The 12585-nt window shown below is 45.4% G+C and overlaps 1 protein-coding gene across 4 annotated transcripts in view; it reads left to right on the top strand.

Moving 5' to 3' along the window:
- The window catches only part of CLIP2 (CAP-Gly domain containing linker protein 2), a 112881-nt gene that overhangs the window by 44556 nt on the left and 55740 nt on the right, over positions 1 to 12585 (top strand). The window lies entirely within an intron of this gene.

The following is a 12585-nucleotide window of genomic DNA, read 5'->3' on the forward strand; positions in this document are numbered from 1 at the left end:
GGGCTTCCTGTCACACGGGACAGAACCCACCCACCATCCCAAGGTCTCCAGGCCCTTGTGATCTGCCCACCCACCCCCGTAGGCTGGCATCCCCCCTTCCCTCCATGCCGGCTGTGTTCTGGCCCATCCGCCATCTTCCCTTTCCTCCTGCTCGTCAGGCTGGTTCCCTGGCCCTGCTCTTGCCCCTGCCTGGGACACTGTCCCCGGGGCTTCCCTCAGCTCGCCGTCCCCCTTCCATTAGGCCGCTGCTCCTCCTCAGAGAGAGGCCCCTGATGTCACCCCGCATCCCCTTGTCGTCCACTTAGAGTAGCAGCGTTTAGTCACGAGCTGCTTTCTGGCCTGCCCCCGCCACCTCCAGCCAGGAGCCCCACGAGGAGGGTCTTGTCCCCTGTGCTCACGTAGCTGTGCCTGCAGTGCCCACAGCAGAGCTGAAGCCAGGAAGGTGCTCCAACCTACTGCTGAGTAAATGACTCATGGTCCTGCCAGGAGGTCCTGAGTGTGAGTGAGGCAGCCCGTGCACCATGTCTGCGCTCACAGGCCGGCTGGGCCTCAGACACCCCAGCTAGGTGTTCAGGCCAGCGATTGTGCACGTTGTCAGTGAGGACTGCCGTAGGGGGCTGCTTGCTCGCCTCTGTTCCCTCATCTCCCTGAAAGGGGCCCGATGCCACTGCCCACCTGACCTGCCCATCTCTCCTGGCCAGCCTCTTTCCTGCCATCACCCCCACCCCGGTCTCTGTCCCCACAGCACCCCAGCAAGGTGCTGCTCTGGGCCTGGGGTATGAGCCCCTCACTGTACTCTGACAGCAGCCCTGTGAGGTGGGTGGACCTGCCCCAGCCTCCTGATGGCTGAGCTGGGCGACCCGCAGGCCCTGTGCTCTCGCCATGTGGGCGAGACCCTGATGAGGCATATTCGTTTATTTTTTTTTTTTATTTTATTTATTTATTTTTTTTTTGAGAGGGCATCTCTCATATTTATTGATCAAATGGTTGTTAACAACAATAAAATTCAGTATAGGGGGGTCAATGCTCAATGTACAATCATTAATCCATCTCAAGCCTAATTCTCGTCAGTCTCCAATCTTCTGAAGCATAACGAACAAGTTCTTACATGGTGAACGAATTCTTACAGAGTGAATAAATTCTTACATGGTGAACAGTACAAGGGCATTCATCACAGAAACTTTCGGTTTTGATCATGCAATATGACCTATAAACCATCAGGTCAAATATGAATATTCATTTGATTTTTGTACTTGATTTATATGTTGATCCCACATTTCTCCTATTATTATTATTATTTTTATTTTTAATAAAATGCTGAAGTGGTAGGTAGATGCAAGATAAAGGTAGAAAACATAGTTTAGTGCTGTAAGAAGGCAAATATAGATGATCAGATGATCAGGTGTGTGCCTATGGACTAAGTATTAATCCAGGCTAGACAAGGGCAGCAAGACATCCACGGATGCAGAAGATTTCTCTCAAAGCAGGGGGGGTGAGGTTCTGAGCCTCACCTCTGTTGATCCCCAAATTCTCACCTGATGGCCCCCCTGCGACTGTGCCTGTCTTAGGTTGTTCCTCCCTTGAGGAATCTTACCCGTCTCTGGCTAACCAGTCATCTTCCGGGGCCATACAGGGAAATGTAAAGTTGGTAAGTGAGAGAGAAGCCATATTGTTTGCAAAGGTTAGCTTTTTACTTCTTTGCAGATTTATGCCCTGTGGCTTCTATGCCCAGCACTTGTCTCGAGGTATCTTTACCACCTGGAGGAATTATGATACTCGGTAAATTCGATATGAGGCACGAATTCTATTTAAGGTCTGTAATTAGGAAGGAAGAAGAAAAGCTATAGATGTAGCATATGAAGGAAACTTGGGAGGATTGATTATTTCTTTGACATATCTTCTTGTATAGTACCTTAAGTATGTATAGGTTTTAAACTACTAACTAATTTGCACACACATATTAACATAATAGGAATACGGTGACATAAACAAAGCAAATCTATAATTACCAGCCATCTCCAGTGAAGCCAAGAAAACCATTTAGGCACCCTAGGCATTTGTGAAAATTTATCTATGATATGATGGATATTTTCCAACTGTACTTGAACCATCAGACAAATTAAAGCAGCCCATTTCTGGGATCTGTTCACATCCCATATGTTCTTTTAACCATAGATAGTCTATAGTCATGAGATTTTGGGGTGCTACAACTTGCACCCCTCCCAACTCCTGGTTGAGTTCCAACAGTACAGATCCAGTCAAATTCGTTGTCTCACTGTATGCATATGCCAGCCTAGACATCTCCCTCCTCCTTCTTATGGCAAGTCCAGGAGACGGTGGGCTGGATGCAGCCACAACCGCAGCATCGTCCGGATCCCTGTGGAGGCTTTTTGATGATCATCCCCCGGCACGAGTCCTCCAGAGAGTGCTGATGCCGGAAGCTCCTCCTCATATCGTATCTTAGTTCATTTTCTGGGTATCCAAGCTAGGCCTTGATCTTCTGCGTAGAAACAAACAGACCCTTTGCCCACACTTTGACATGCCCTCTATACCACTGTGCAGAACTCATTGGAGGTCAGCACACAGTAACTGCTTTTTTTTTTTTTTTTTTTTTTTAATTAAGAGAAAGGAATATTATCAGAAAAGAGTACCTCCATAGCTGATCATCTGACACCCTTTAAGTGATCAACATTAAGGATATTTAAAGCATGCGTTGATCTTTGATTTACCAATAGTTTTATCCTGTTAAGGAGTAATCCCCCTTTTCTTTCTTTCTTTCTTTTTTTTTTTAAATTTTTAATCTACACTTACCTGAAGAATACTATGTTTACTATGCTCTCCCCTATATCAGGTCCCCCCTAACAACCACATTACGGTTACTGTCCATCAGCTTAGCAAAATGTTGTAGAGTCACTACTTGTCCTCTCTGTGTTGTGCAGCCCACCCTCCCCTTTCTCCCTCCCCCCCATGCATGCTAATCTTAATACCCCCCTTCTTCTTCCCCCCCCTTATCCCTCCCTGCCCACCCATCCTCCCCAGTTCCTTTCCCTTTGGTACCTGTTAGTCCATTTTTGGGTTCTGTAATTCTGCTGCTGTTTTGTTCCTTCAGTTTTTCCTTTGTTCCTATACTCCTCAGATGAGTGAAATCATTTGGTATTTCTCTTTCTCCGCTTGGCTTATTTCACTGAGCATAATACTCTCCAACTCCATCCATGTTGCTGCAAATGGTTGGATTTTTCCACTTCTTATGGCTGAGTAGTATTCCATTGTGTATATGTACCACATCTTCTTTATCCATTCATCTACAGATGGACATTTAGGTTGCTTCCAATTCTTGGCTATTGTAAATAGTGCTGCGATAAACATAGGAGTGCATCTGTCTTTCTCAAACTTGATTGCTGCGTTCTTAGGGTAAATTCCTAGGAGTGGAATTCCTGGGTCAAATGGTAGGTCTGTTTTGAGCATTTTGATGCACCTCCATACTGCTTTCCACAATGGTTGAACTAATTTACATTCCCACCAGCAGTGTAGGAGGGTTCCCCTTTCTCCACAGCCTCGCCAACATTTGTTGTTGTTTGTCTTTTGGATGGCAGCTATCCTTACTGGTGTGAGGTGATACCTCATTGTAGTTTTAATTTGCATTTCTCTGATAATTAGCGATGTGGAGCATCTTTTCATGTGTCTCTTGGCCATCTGTATTTCTTTTTTGGAGAACTGTCTGTTCAGTTCCTCTGCCCATTTTTTAATTGGGTTATTTGTTTTTTGTTTGTTGAGGCGTGTGAGCTCTTTATATATTCTGGACGTCAAGCCTTTATCAGATCTGTCATTTTCAAATATATTCTCCCATACTGTAGGGTTCCTTTTTGTTCTATTGATGGTGTCTTTCGCTGTACAGAAGCTTTTCAGCTTAATGTAGTCCCACTTGCTCATTTTTGCTGTTGTTTTCCTTGCCCGGGGAGATATGTTCAAGAAGAGATCACTCATGTTTATATCTAAGAGGTTTTTGCCTATGTTTTTTTCCAAGAGTTTAATGGTTTCGTGACTTACATTCAGGTCTTTGATCCATTTTGAGTTTACCTTTGTATATGGGGTTAGACAATGGTCCAGTTTCATTCTCCTACATGTAGCTGTCCAGTTTTGCCAGCACCATCTGTTGAAGAGACTGTCATTTTGCCATTGTATGTCCATGGCTCCTTTATCAAATATTAATTGACCATATATGTTTGGGTTAATTTCTGGGGTCTCTAATCTGTTCCACTGGTCTGTGGCTCTGTTCTTGTGCCAGTACCAAATTGTCTTGATTACTATGGCTTTGTAGTAGAGCTTGAAGTTGGGGAGTGAGATCCCCCCTACTTTATTCTTCTTTTTCAGGATTGCTTTGGCTATTCGGGGTCTTTGGTGTTTCCATATGAATTTTTGAATTATTTGTTCCAATTCATTGAAGAATGTTGCTGGTAATTTGAGAGGGATTGCATCAAATTTGTATATTGCTTTCGGCAGGATGGCCATTTTGACGATATTAATTCTTCCTAGCCATGAGCATGGGATGAGTTTCCATTTATTAGTGTCCCCTTTAATTTCTCTTAAGAGTGACTTGTAGTTTTCAGAGTATAAGTCTTTCACTTCCTTGGTTAGGTTTATTCCTAGGTATTTTATTCTTTTTGATGCAATGGTGAATGGAATTGTTTTCCTGATTTCTCTTTCTATTGATTCGTTGTTAGTGTATAGGAAAGCTACAGATTTCTGTGTGTTGATTTTGTATCCTGCAACTTTGCTGTATTCCGATATCAGTTCTAGTAGTTTTGGAGTGGAGTCTTTAGGGTTTTTTATGTACAGTATCATATCATCTGCAAATAGTGACAGTTTAACTTCTTCTTTACCAATCTGGATTCCTTGTATTTCTTTGTTTTGTCTGATTGCCGTGGCTAGGACCTCCAGTACTATGTTAAATAACAGTGGGGAGAGTGGGCATCCCTGTCTGGTTCCCGATCTCAGTGGAAATGCTTTCAGCTTCTCGCTGTTCAGTATAATGCTGGCTGTGGGTTTATCATATATGGCCTTTATTATGTTGAGGTACTTGCCCTCTATTCCCATTTTGCTGAGAGTTTTTATCATGAATGGATGTTGAATTTTGTCAAATGCTTTTTCAGCATCTATGGAGATGATCATGTGGTTTTTGTCTTTCTTTTTGTTGATGTGGTGGATGATGTTGATGGATTTTCGAATGTTGTACCATCCTTGCATCCCTGGGATGAACCCCACTTGGTCATGGTGTATGATCCTTTTGATATACTGTTGAATTCTGTTTGCTAATATTTTATTGAGTATTTTTGCATCTACATTCATCAGGGATATTGGTCTGTAATTTTCTTTTTTGGTGGGGTCTTTTCCTGGTTTTGGTATTAGGGTGATGTTGGCTTCATAGAATGAGTTTGGGAGTATTCCCTCTTCTTCTATTTTGTGGAACACTTTAAGGAGAATGGGTATTATGTCTTCTCTGTGTGTCTGATAAAATTCCGAGGTAAATCCGTCCGGCCCCGGGGTTTTGTTCTTGGGTAGTTTTTTGATTACTGTTTCAATTTCTTTGCTTGTAATTGGTTTGTTTAACTTTTGTGTTTCTTCCTTGGTCAGTCTTGGGAGGTTGTATTTTTCTAGGAAGTTGTCCATTTCTTCTAGGTTTTCCAGCTTGTTGGCATATAGGTTTTCATAGTAGTCTTTAATAATTCTTTGTATTTCTGTGGAGTCTGTCGTGATTTTTCCATTCTCATTTCTGATTATGTTGATTTGTGTTGACTCTCTTTTTCTCTTAATAAGTTGGGCTAGAGGCTTATCTATTTTGTTTATTTTCTCAAAGAACCAGCTCTTGGTTTCGTTGATTTTTGCTATTGTTTTATTCTTCTCAATTTTGTTTATTTCTTCTCTGATCTTTATTATGTCCCTCCTTCTGCTGACTTTAGGCCTCATTTGTTCTTCTTTTTCCAGTTTTAATAGTTGTGATGTTAGACTATTCATTTGGGATTGTTCTTCCTTCTTCAAGTGTGCCTGGATTGCTATATACTTTCCTCTTAAGACTGCTTTCGCTGCGTCCCACAGAAGTTGGGGCTTAGTGTTGTTGTTGTCATTTGTTTCTATATATTCCTTGATCTCTATTTTGATTTGTTCATTGATCCATTGATTATTTAGTAGCATGTTGTTAAGCCTCCATGTGTTTGTGAGCCTTTTTGTTTTCTTTGTAGAATTTATTTCTACTTTCATACCTTTGTGGTCTGAAAAATTGGTTGGTAGAATTTCAATATTGTGGAATTTACTGAGGCTCTTTTTGTGAGCTAGTATGTGGTCTATTCTGGAGAATGTTCCATGTGCACTTGAGAAGAATGTATATCCTGTTGCTTTTGGATGTAAAGTTCTATAGATGTCTATTAGGTCCATCTGTTCTAGTGTGTTGTTCAGTGCCTGTGTGTCTTTACTTATTTTCTGCCCGGTGGATCTATCCTTTGGGGTGAGTGGTGTGTTGAAGTCTCCTACAATGAATGCATTGCAGTCTATTTCCCTCTTTAGTTCTGTTAGTATTTGCTTCACATATGCTGGTGCTCCTGTATTGGGTGCATATATATTTAGAATGGTTATATCCTCTTGTTGGACTAAGCCCTTTATCATTATGTAGTGGCCTTCTTTATCTCTTGTTACTTTCTTTGTTTTGAAGTCTATTTTGTCTGATATTAGTACTGCAACCCCTGCTTTCTTCTCACTGTTGTTTGCCTGAAATATGTTTTTCCATCCCTTGACTTTTAGTCTATGCTTATCTTTGGGTTTAAGGTGAGTTTCTTGTAAGCAGCATATAGATGGGTCTTGCTTTTTTATCCATTCTATTACTCTATGTCTTTTGATTGGTGCATTAAGTCCATTTACATTTAGGGTGACTATTGAAAGATATGTACTTATTGCCATTGCAGGCTTTAGATTCGTGGTTACCAAAGGTTCAAGGTTAGCTTCTTTAGTATCTTACTGCCTAACTTAGCTCGCTTATTGAGCTGTTATATACACTGTCTGGAGAGTCTTTTCTTCTCTCCCTTCTTATTCCTCCTCCTCCATTCTTCATATGTTGTGTGTTTTGTTCTGTGCTCTTTTTAGGGGTGCTCCCATCTAGAGCAGTCCCTGTAGGATGCCCTGTAGAGGTGGTTTGTGGGAAGCAAATTCCCTCAGCTTTTGCTTGTCTGGGAATTGTTTGATCCCACCATCATATTTAAATGATAGTCGTGCTGGATACAGTATCCTTGGTTCAAGGCCCTTCTGTTTCATTGCATTAAGTATATCATGCCATTCTCTTCTGGCCTGTAGGGTTTCTGTTGAGAAGTCTGATGTTAGCCTGATTGGTTTTCCTTTATAGGTGACCTTTTTCTCTCTAGCTGCCTTTAAAACTCTTTCCTTGTCCTTGATCCTTGCCATTTTAATTATTATGTGTCTTGGTGTTGTCCTCCTTGGATCCTTTCTGTTGGGGGTTCTGTATAATTCCATGGTCTGTTCGATTATTTCCTCCCCCAGTTTGGGGAAGTTTTCAGCAATTATTTCTTCAAAGACACTTTCTATCCCTTTTCCTCTTTCTTCCTCTTCTGGTATCCCTATAATACGAATGTTTTTCCTTTTGTATTGGTCACATATTTCTCTTAGTGTTATTTCATTCCTGGAGATCCTTTTATCTCTCTCTATGTCAGCTTCTATACGTTCCTGTTCTCTGGCTTCTATTCCTTCAATGGCCTCTTGCATCTTATCCATTCTGCTTATAAATCCTTCCAGGGATTGTTTCACTTCTGTGATCTCTTTCCTGACATCTGTGATCTCCTTCCGGACTTCATCCCACTGCTCTTGCATTTTTCTCTGCATCTCATCCCATTGCTCTTGCATTTTTTTCTGCATCTCTGTCAGCATGTTCATGATTTTTATTTTGAATTCTTTTTCAGGAAGACTAGTTAGGTCTGTCTCCTTCTCAGGTGTTGTCTCTGTGATCTTTGTCTGCCTGTAGTTTTGCCTTTTCATGGTGATAGAGATAGTTTGCAGAGCTGGTACAAGTGACCGCTGGAAGAGCTTCCCTTCTTGTTGGTTTGTAGCCTTTTCGTGGGAGAATAGCGACCTCTAGTGGCTTGTGCTGGGCAGCTGTGCACAGACAGGGCTTCTGCTTCCTGCCCAGTTGCTTTGGGGTTTATCTCCGCTGTTGCTGTGGGCTTGGCCTGGCTGGGGCTGTTCCTCCAAAATGGTGGAGCCCCGTTGGAGGGGGAGCAGCCAGGAGACTATTTATCTCCGTAAGGGGCCTCTGTGCTCCCTGATGCCCAGGGGGTTAGAGTGCCCAGAGATCCCCAGATTCCCTGCTTCTGGTCTAAGTGACCTGTCCTGCCCCTTTAAGATTTCCAAAAAGCACTCTCCAAACCAAAACAACAGCAGCAACAATGAGAGAGGGAACAGAAACAAAGAGAAAAAAAAAAGGAAAAAAAAGGAAAAAACAAGCGATTTTTTTTTTTTTTGTCCTCAGGTGCCGGTCCCAGGCACCCGCTCACTGGTCCTGCTGCCCTGTCTCCCTAGCACCAGGGTCCCTGTCCTTTCAAGGCTTCCAAAAAGCACCCACCCACCGGTCCCGCAGGGAAGGAACGCTCAATATTCTTTGTCCTCAGGCACTGGTCCCACGCACCCGCTCACCAGTCCTGCCGCCCTGCCTCCCTAGCACCAGGGTCCCTGTCTCTTCAAGGCTTCCAAAAAGCACTCGGCAAAAAGAGAGAAAAAAAAAGGGGAAAAAAGCGCGATTTCTTCTGTCCTCAGGTGCTGGTCTCAGGCACCCACCCACCGGTCCCACAGGGAAAAATGCGGGATATTCTTTGTCCTCAGGTGCTGGTCCCAGGCACCCGCTCACCAGTCCCGCCGCCCTGCCTCCCTAGCACCGAGGTCCCTGTCCCTTTTAGGCTTCCAAAAAGCACTCGCAGAAAAGAGAAAAAAAAAAGGGGAAAAACGCGCGATTTCCTCTGTCCTCAAGTGCCGGTCTCAGGCACCCGCCCACCGGTCCCGCAGGGAAAAACGGGGGATATTCTTTGTCCTCAGGCGCCGGTCCCAGCCACCCGCTCACCAGTCCCGCCACCGTGCCTCCCTAGCACTGGGGTCCCCGTCCCTTCAAGGCTTCCAAAAAGCGCTCGCCAAAAAGAGAAAAAAAAAAAAGGGGAAAAACGCGCGACCTCCTCCGTCCTCAGGCACCGGTCTCAGGCACCCGCCCCCAGGTCTCGCAGGGAGAAACGCGGGATATTCTTTGTCCTCTGGCGCCGTTCCCAGGCACCTCCTCACCGGTCCCGCCACCCTGCCTCCCCAGCAACGGGGGCCCGTCCCTCTAAGGCTTCCAAAAAGCGCTCGCCAAAAAAAAAAAAAAAAAAAAAAAACCGCTCCGGTTTCTCTCCACCCGCCGGGAGCCGGGGGGAGGGGCGCTCCGGTCCCGCCGGGCTGGGGCTTGTATCTTACCCCCTTCACAAGGCGCTGGGTTCTTGCAGGTGTGGATGTGGTCTGGATGTTGTCCTGTGTCCTGTGGTCTCTATTTTAGGAAGATTTTTCTTTGTTATATTTTCATAGCTCTATGTGTTTTTGGGAGGAGATTTCCACTGCTCTACTCACGCCGCCATCTTGGCTCCGCCCTCCATATTCGTTTATTTTAAGTGAGTCACAAGTTTCGACTTTTTCCCCCGGAAAGTCCCTGAGGAACAGATGGATTTACCTGCCCACTGCCCCTGCCTCATGAGACCCGGGACCTAGTTGGTGTTTGGCCCAGGCCAAGAGGGGCCCCAGCCTACAGAAAACCCCAGGGTGTGAAAAAGGGAGGGGGACATGGGGCCTGGCACAGAGGGGTGGGGACAGGAGAGACAGCCCCTTAGCGAAGCAACAGGAACGCTGATTCCTTGCAGGTGGGGATGCAGAGTGGGGCAGCCACTTTGGAAGACGGTTTGGCGTTTCTTACAAAACTGAGCGTCGTCTCACTGTACAATTCAGCAGCTATGCTCCTCGGTGTTTACTCAGATGACTTAAAAATGTATCTGCACAGAACCCTGCGTGCAAATACTTATAACACCTTTATTCATATCTGCTAAGCCATGGAAGCCACCAAGATGGCCCTCAGCAGGGGAATAGGGCATCCCGACGATGGAATAGTATTCAAGGCTAAAAAGAAATGAGCTATCCAGCTACGAAAAGGCATGTGGGAGCCTTAAATAAATGTTGTTACGTGACGGAAAAGGCTACGTACTGTACAGTCCCAACTGTCAAGATTCTGGAAAAGACAAAACTCTGGGGACAGTAGAAAGATCAGTGGTTGCCAGGGGTTAGGAGGAGGGGTGAATAGGTGGGGCACAGGATTTTTAGGGCACACTACTGTATATGACACTGTAATGGTGGGTACGTGTCATTACATATTTGTCCACAGCCATAGAAGGCACCCCACCAAGGGTGACCCCTGAAGTAAACTATGGACTTTAGTTAATAATAGTGTGTCGATGATCGGTCACCGTTGTAATGAATACGGCACTCGAATGCCAGGCTTTAGGAAGAGGGAAAGTGTAGGTGAAGAATGGAGGAGATGGATGGGAACTTGGTATTTTCCATTCAGATTTTCTGTAAACTTAAGACTGCTCAGAAAAATAGTCTATTACTTTTTTTTAAGTAAAAAAAAATACATATATGTATAATAAAATAAAAAAAGAAAAGGGGCAGGCCAAATGCCTACAAGGCAGGGCTGGACACACACAGGGCGGGTTCTGGCGAGGGAGCCCCTGCAGAATCTCTGGGCCCTCGGGGACGTATCCTCAGATCATGCGGACCTAGGCATGGGTCAGGCAGCAGACCCAGCCCCTGTGGAAACCCTCCTGTTCTTTCTGCTTGCTCCCGTCTCTGAGGGGATGCCCACCCGGCTCTGCTGACCTGAAGAAGGAGGGAGGGACAAGAAAAGGTCTCAGGTCCAGAGGCAGCTGAGACATGAGGGTGAAGAAGCACCTCCCAGGCTCTGCTGAGGGGTTGTTAGTGCGGTTCTAGCCCCAGAATCACCCCCTAACCTGAGCGGAGAGGGGACCCCAGCAGAGGTGGGGCCTGGTAGTTGAGCCCAGCTGGGATTGACGAGGCAGTAGCAGGGCCCACCAGGCTCTTTGGTTTACTGATGACTCTGAACCTCAGTCTCTTCATCTGGGGACAGAGTTAGGCTGCGTACCTCATAGAGCTGTGGGTTTTAGAACTCGTGTCCTCAGTGTCTTGCACAAAGCTGTTGTAGAAGCAATGTCAGGAGTGGAGCGGGTTTTAACGAGGGAGCTGGTCCCTTGCAGCACATGTCAGGCTTAGAGACGGCAGAGAAGGTAGCATTTAGGAGTCACAGTCAGGTTCAGATAAACATGGTAGATAAACACACACATGTATTTTCACTCTTTCCTGAACCTCCACTAGAATGACAGTGAAGGTTTTTTTTAAAAGATTTAAGCCCTCAAGGACAGAGAACAGAGGAGACAGGAGCAATAACACAGGGAATCCAGCACAGCCTAGTCCACAGGCAATATTGCAGAAGCAGAGAAGCCGTCTGTGTTCCCCTCAGAGCCCCAGAGGTGGGGAATCAGCCACATGGTGGCCTCTGGAAATGGGCTGACAGTGGTTCCAGAAACGGGAGAATCAATCAAAATATCGTCAGGCTCCCCATCCCCACCTCTGTCCCCTGTGCTCACTGTCCCTCTAGCAGATGGCTGGGACAGATGCTATCTCCAGAGAGGGTCACAGAGAGTCTTTAGACTGGGGAATCTCTGGCAGGTTGGACTGAAATAGGGGGATTAAAAGAGCATTTCTATCCTGAAGGCTGCTCCCTCGCTCAGCTTTCTAGAACTTTCCCTGCCAGCTTCTCCCTCACTCAGCTTCTAGAACTCTGGCTGCTAAGCCTGTGCCCTCCACTGTGGCCTCACAGCAGCGGGGCCACAGCCAGTCCAGCCTGGAGCTGATCACATGGCTCCAGCAGTGTCTTCAGAAAAAACTTGACGGAATTCCCAATACCTCTGAACACCCTGGCAGGAGATGTAGACAATTGGAAGAGTTTGGGGTTAAATTAGTGATAAGTTCACAAACGCCAGGCAAACACTCATAAAAGAAAGTTACTATCTGTAGGGAGACATCTGTGCCAGCAAGGAAAAGTGGCTGCGATGTGCCGTGCTCAGCTGTGGGTAGTGCTTAGTCACACTATTGCAGACCCAGGTCAGAAGGAAGACACTGCTGCAGGCAAAGGGTTCAGAGCCGGGAAGGATGCGTGAAGCAGTGGCGACCGGGTGCCAGCCTCCCCTTCCATGCTGGGAAGGCGATGGATGTCACCCAAAACTGAAACATCAGAATCAAGGAGCAGCAATATGTCATTTAGAAATGTGGAGAGAAATACCCAGGAATCCAGTTCAAAGTGTTTGCTTCGGGGGAGAGGTGGAGAAGCTTTTAGAGCTTTTTAAGGCTTTGAATGTATTTGACTCTGTAATCTATGTACCTATATGTAACTTTGATTTTTAAATCTTTAAGCTATTTTTTTATAGTAGTGTTTGTTCACACCTATTG

The sequence above is a fragment of the Manis javanica genome, chromosome 10 (assembly GCF_040802235.1).
Source record: "Manis javanica isolate MJ-LG chromosome 10, MJ_LKY, whole genome shotgun sequence".
Classification (NCBI taxonomy): domain Eukaryota; kingdom Metazoa; phylum Chordata; class Mammalia; order Pholidota; family Manidae; genus Manis; species Manis javanica.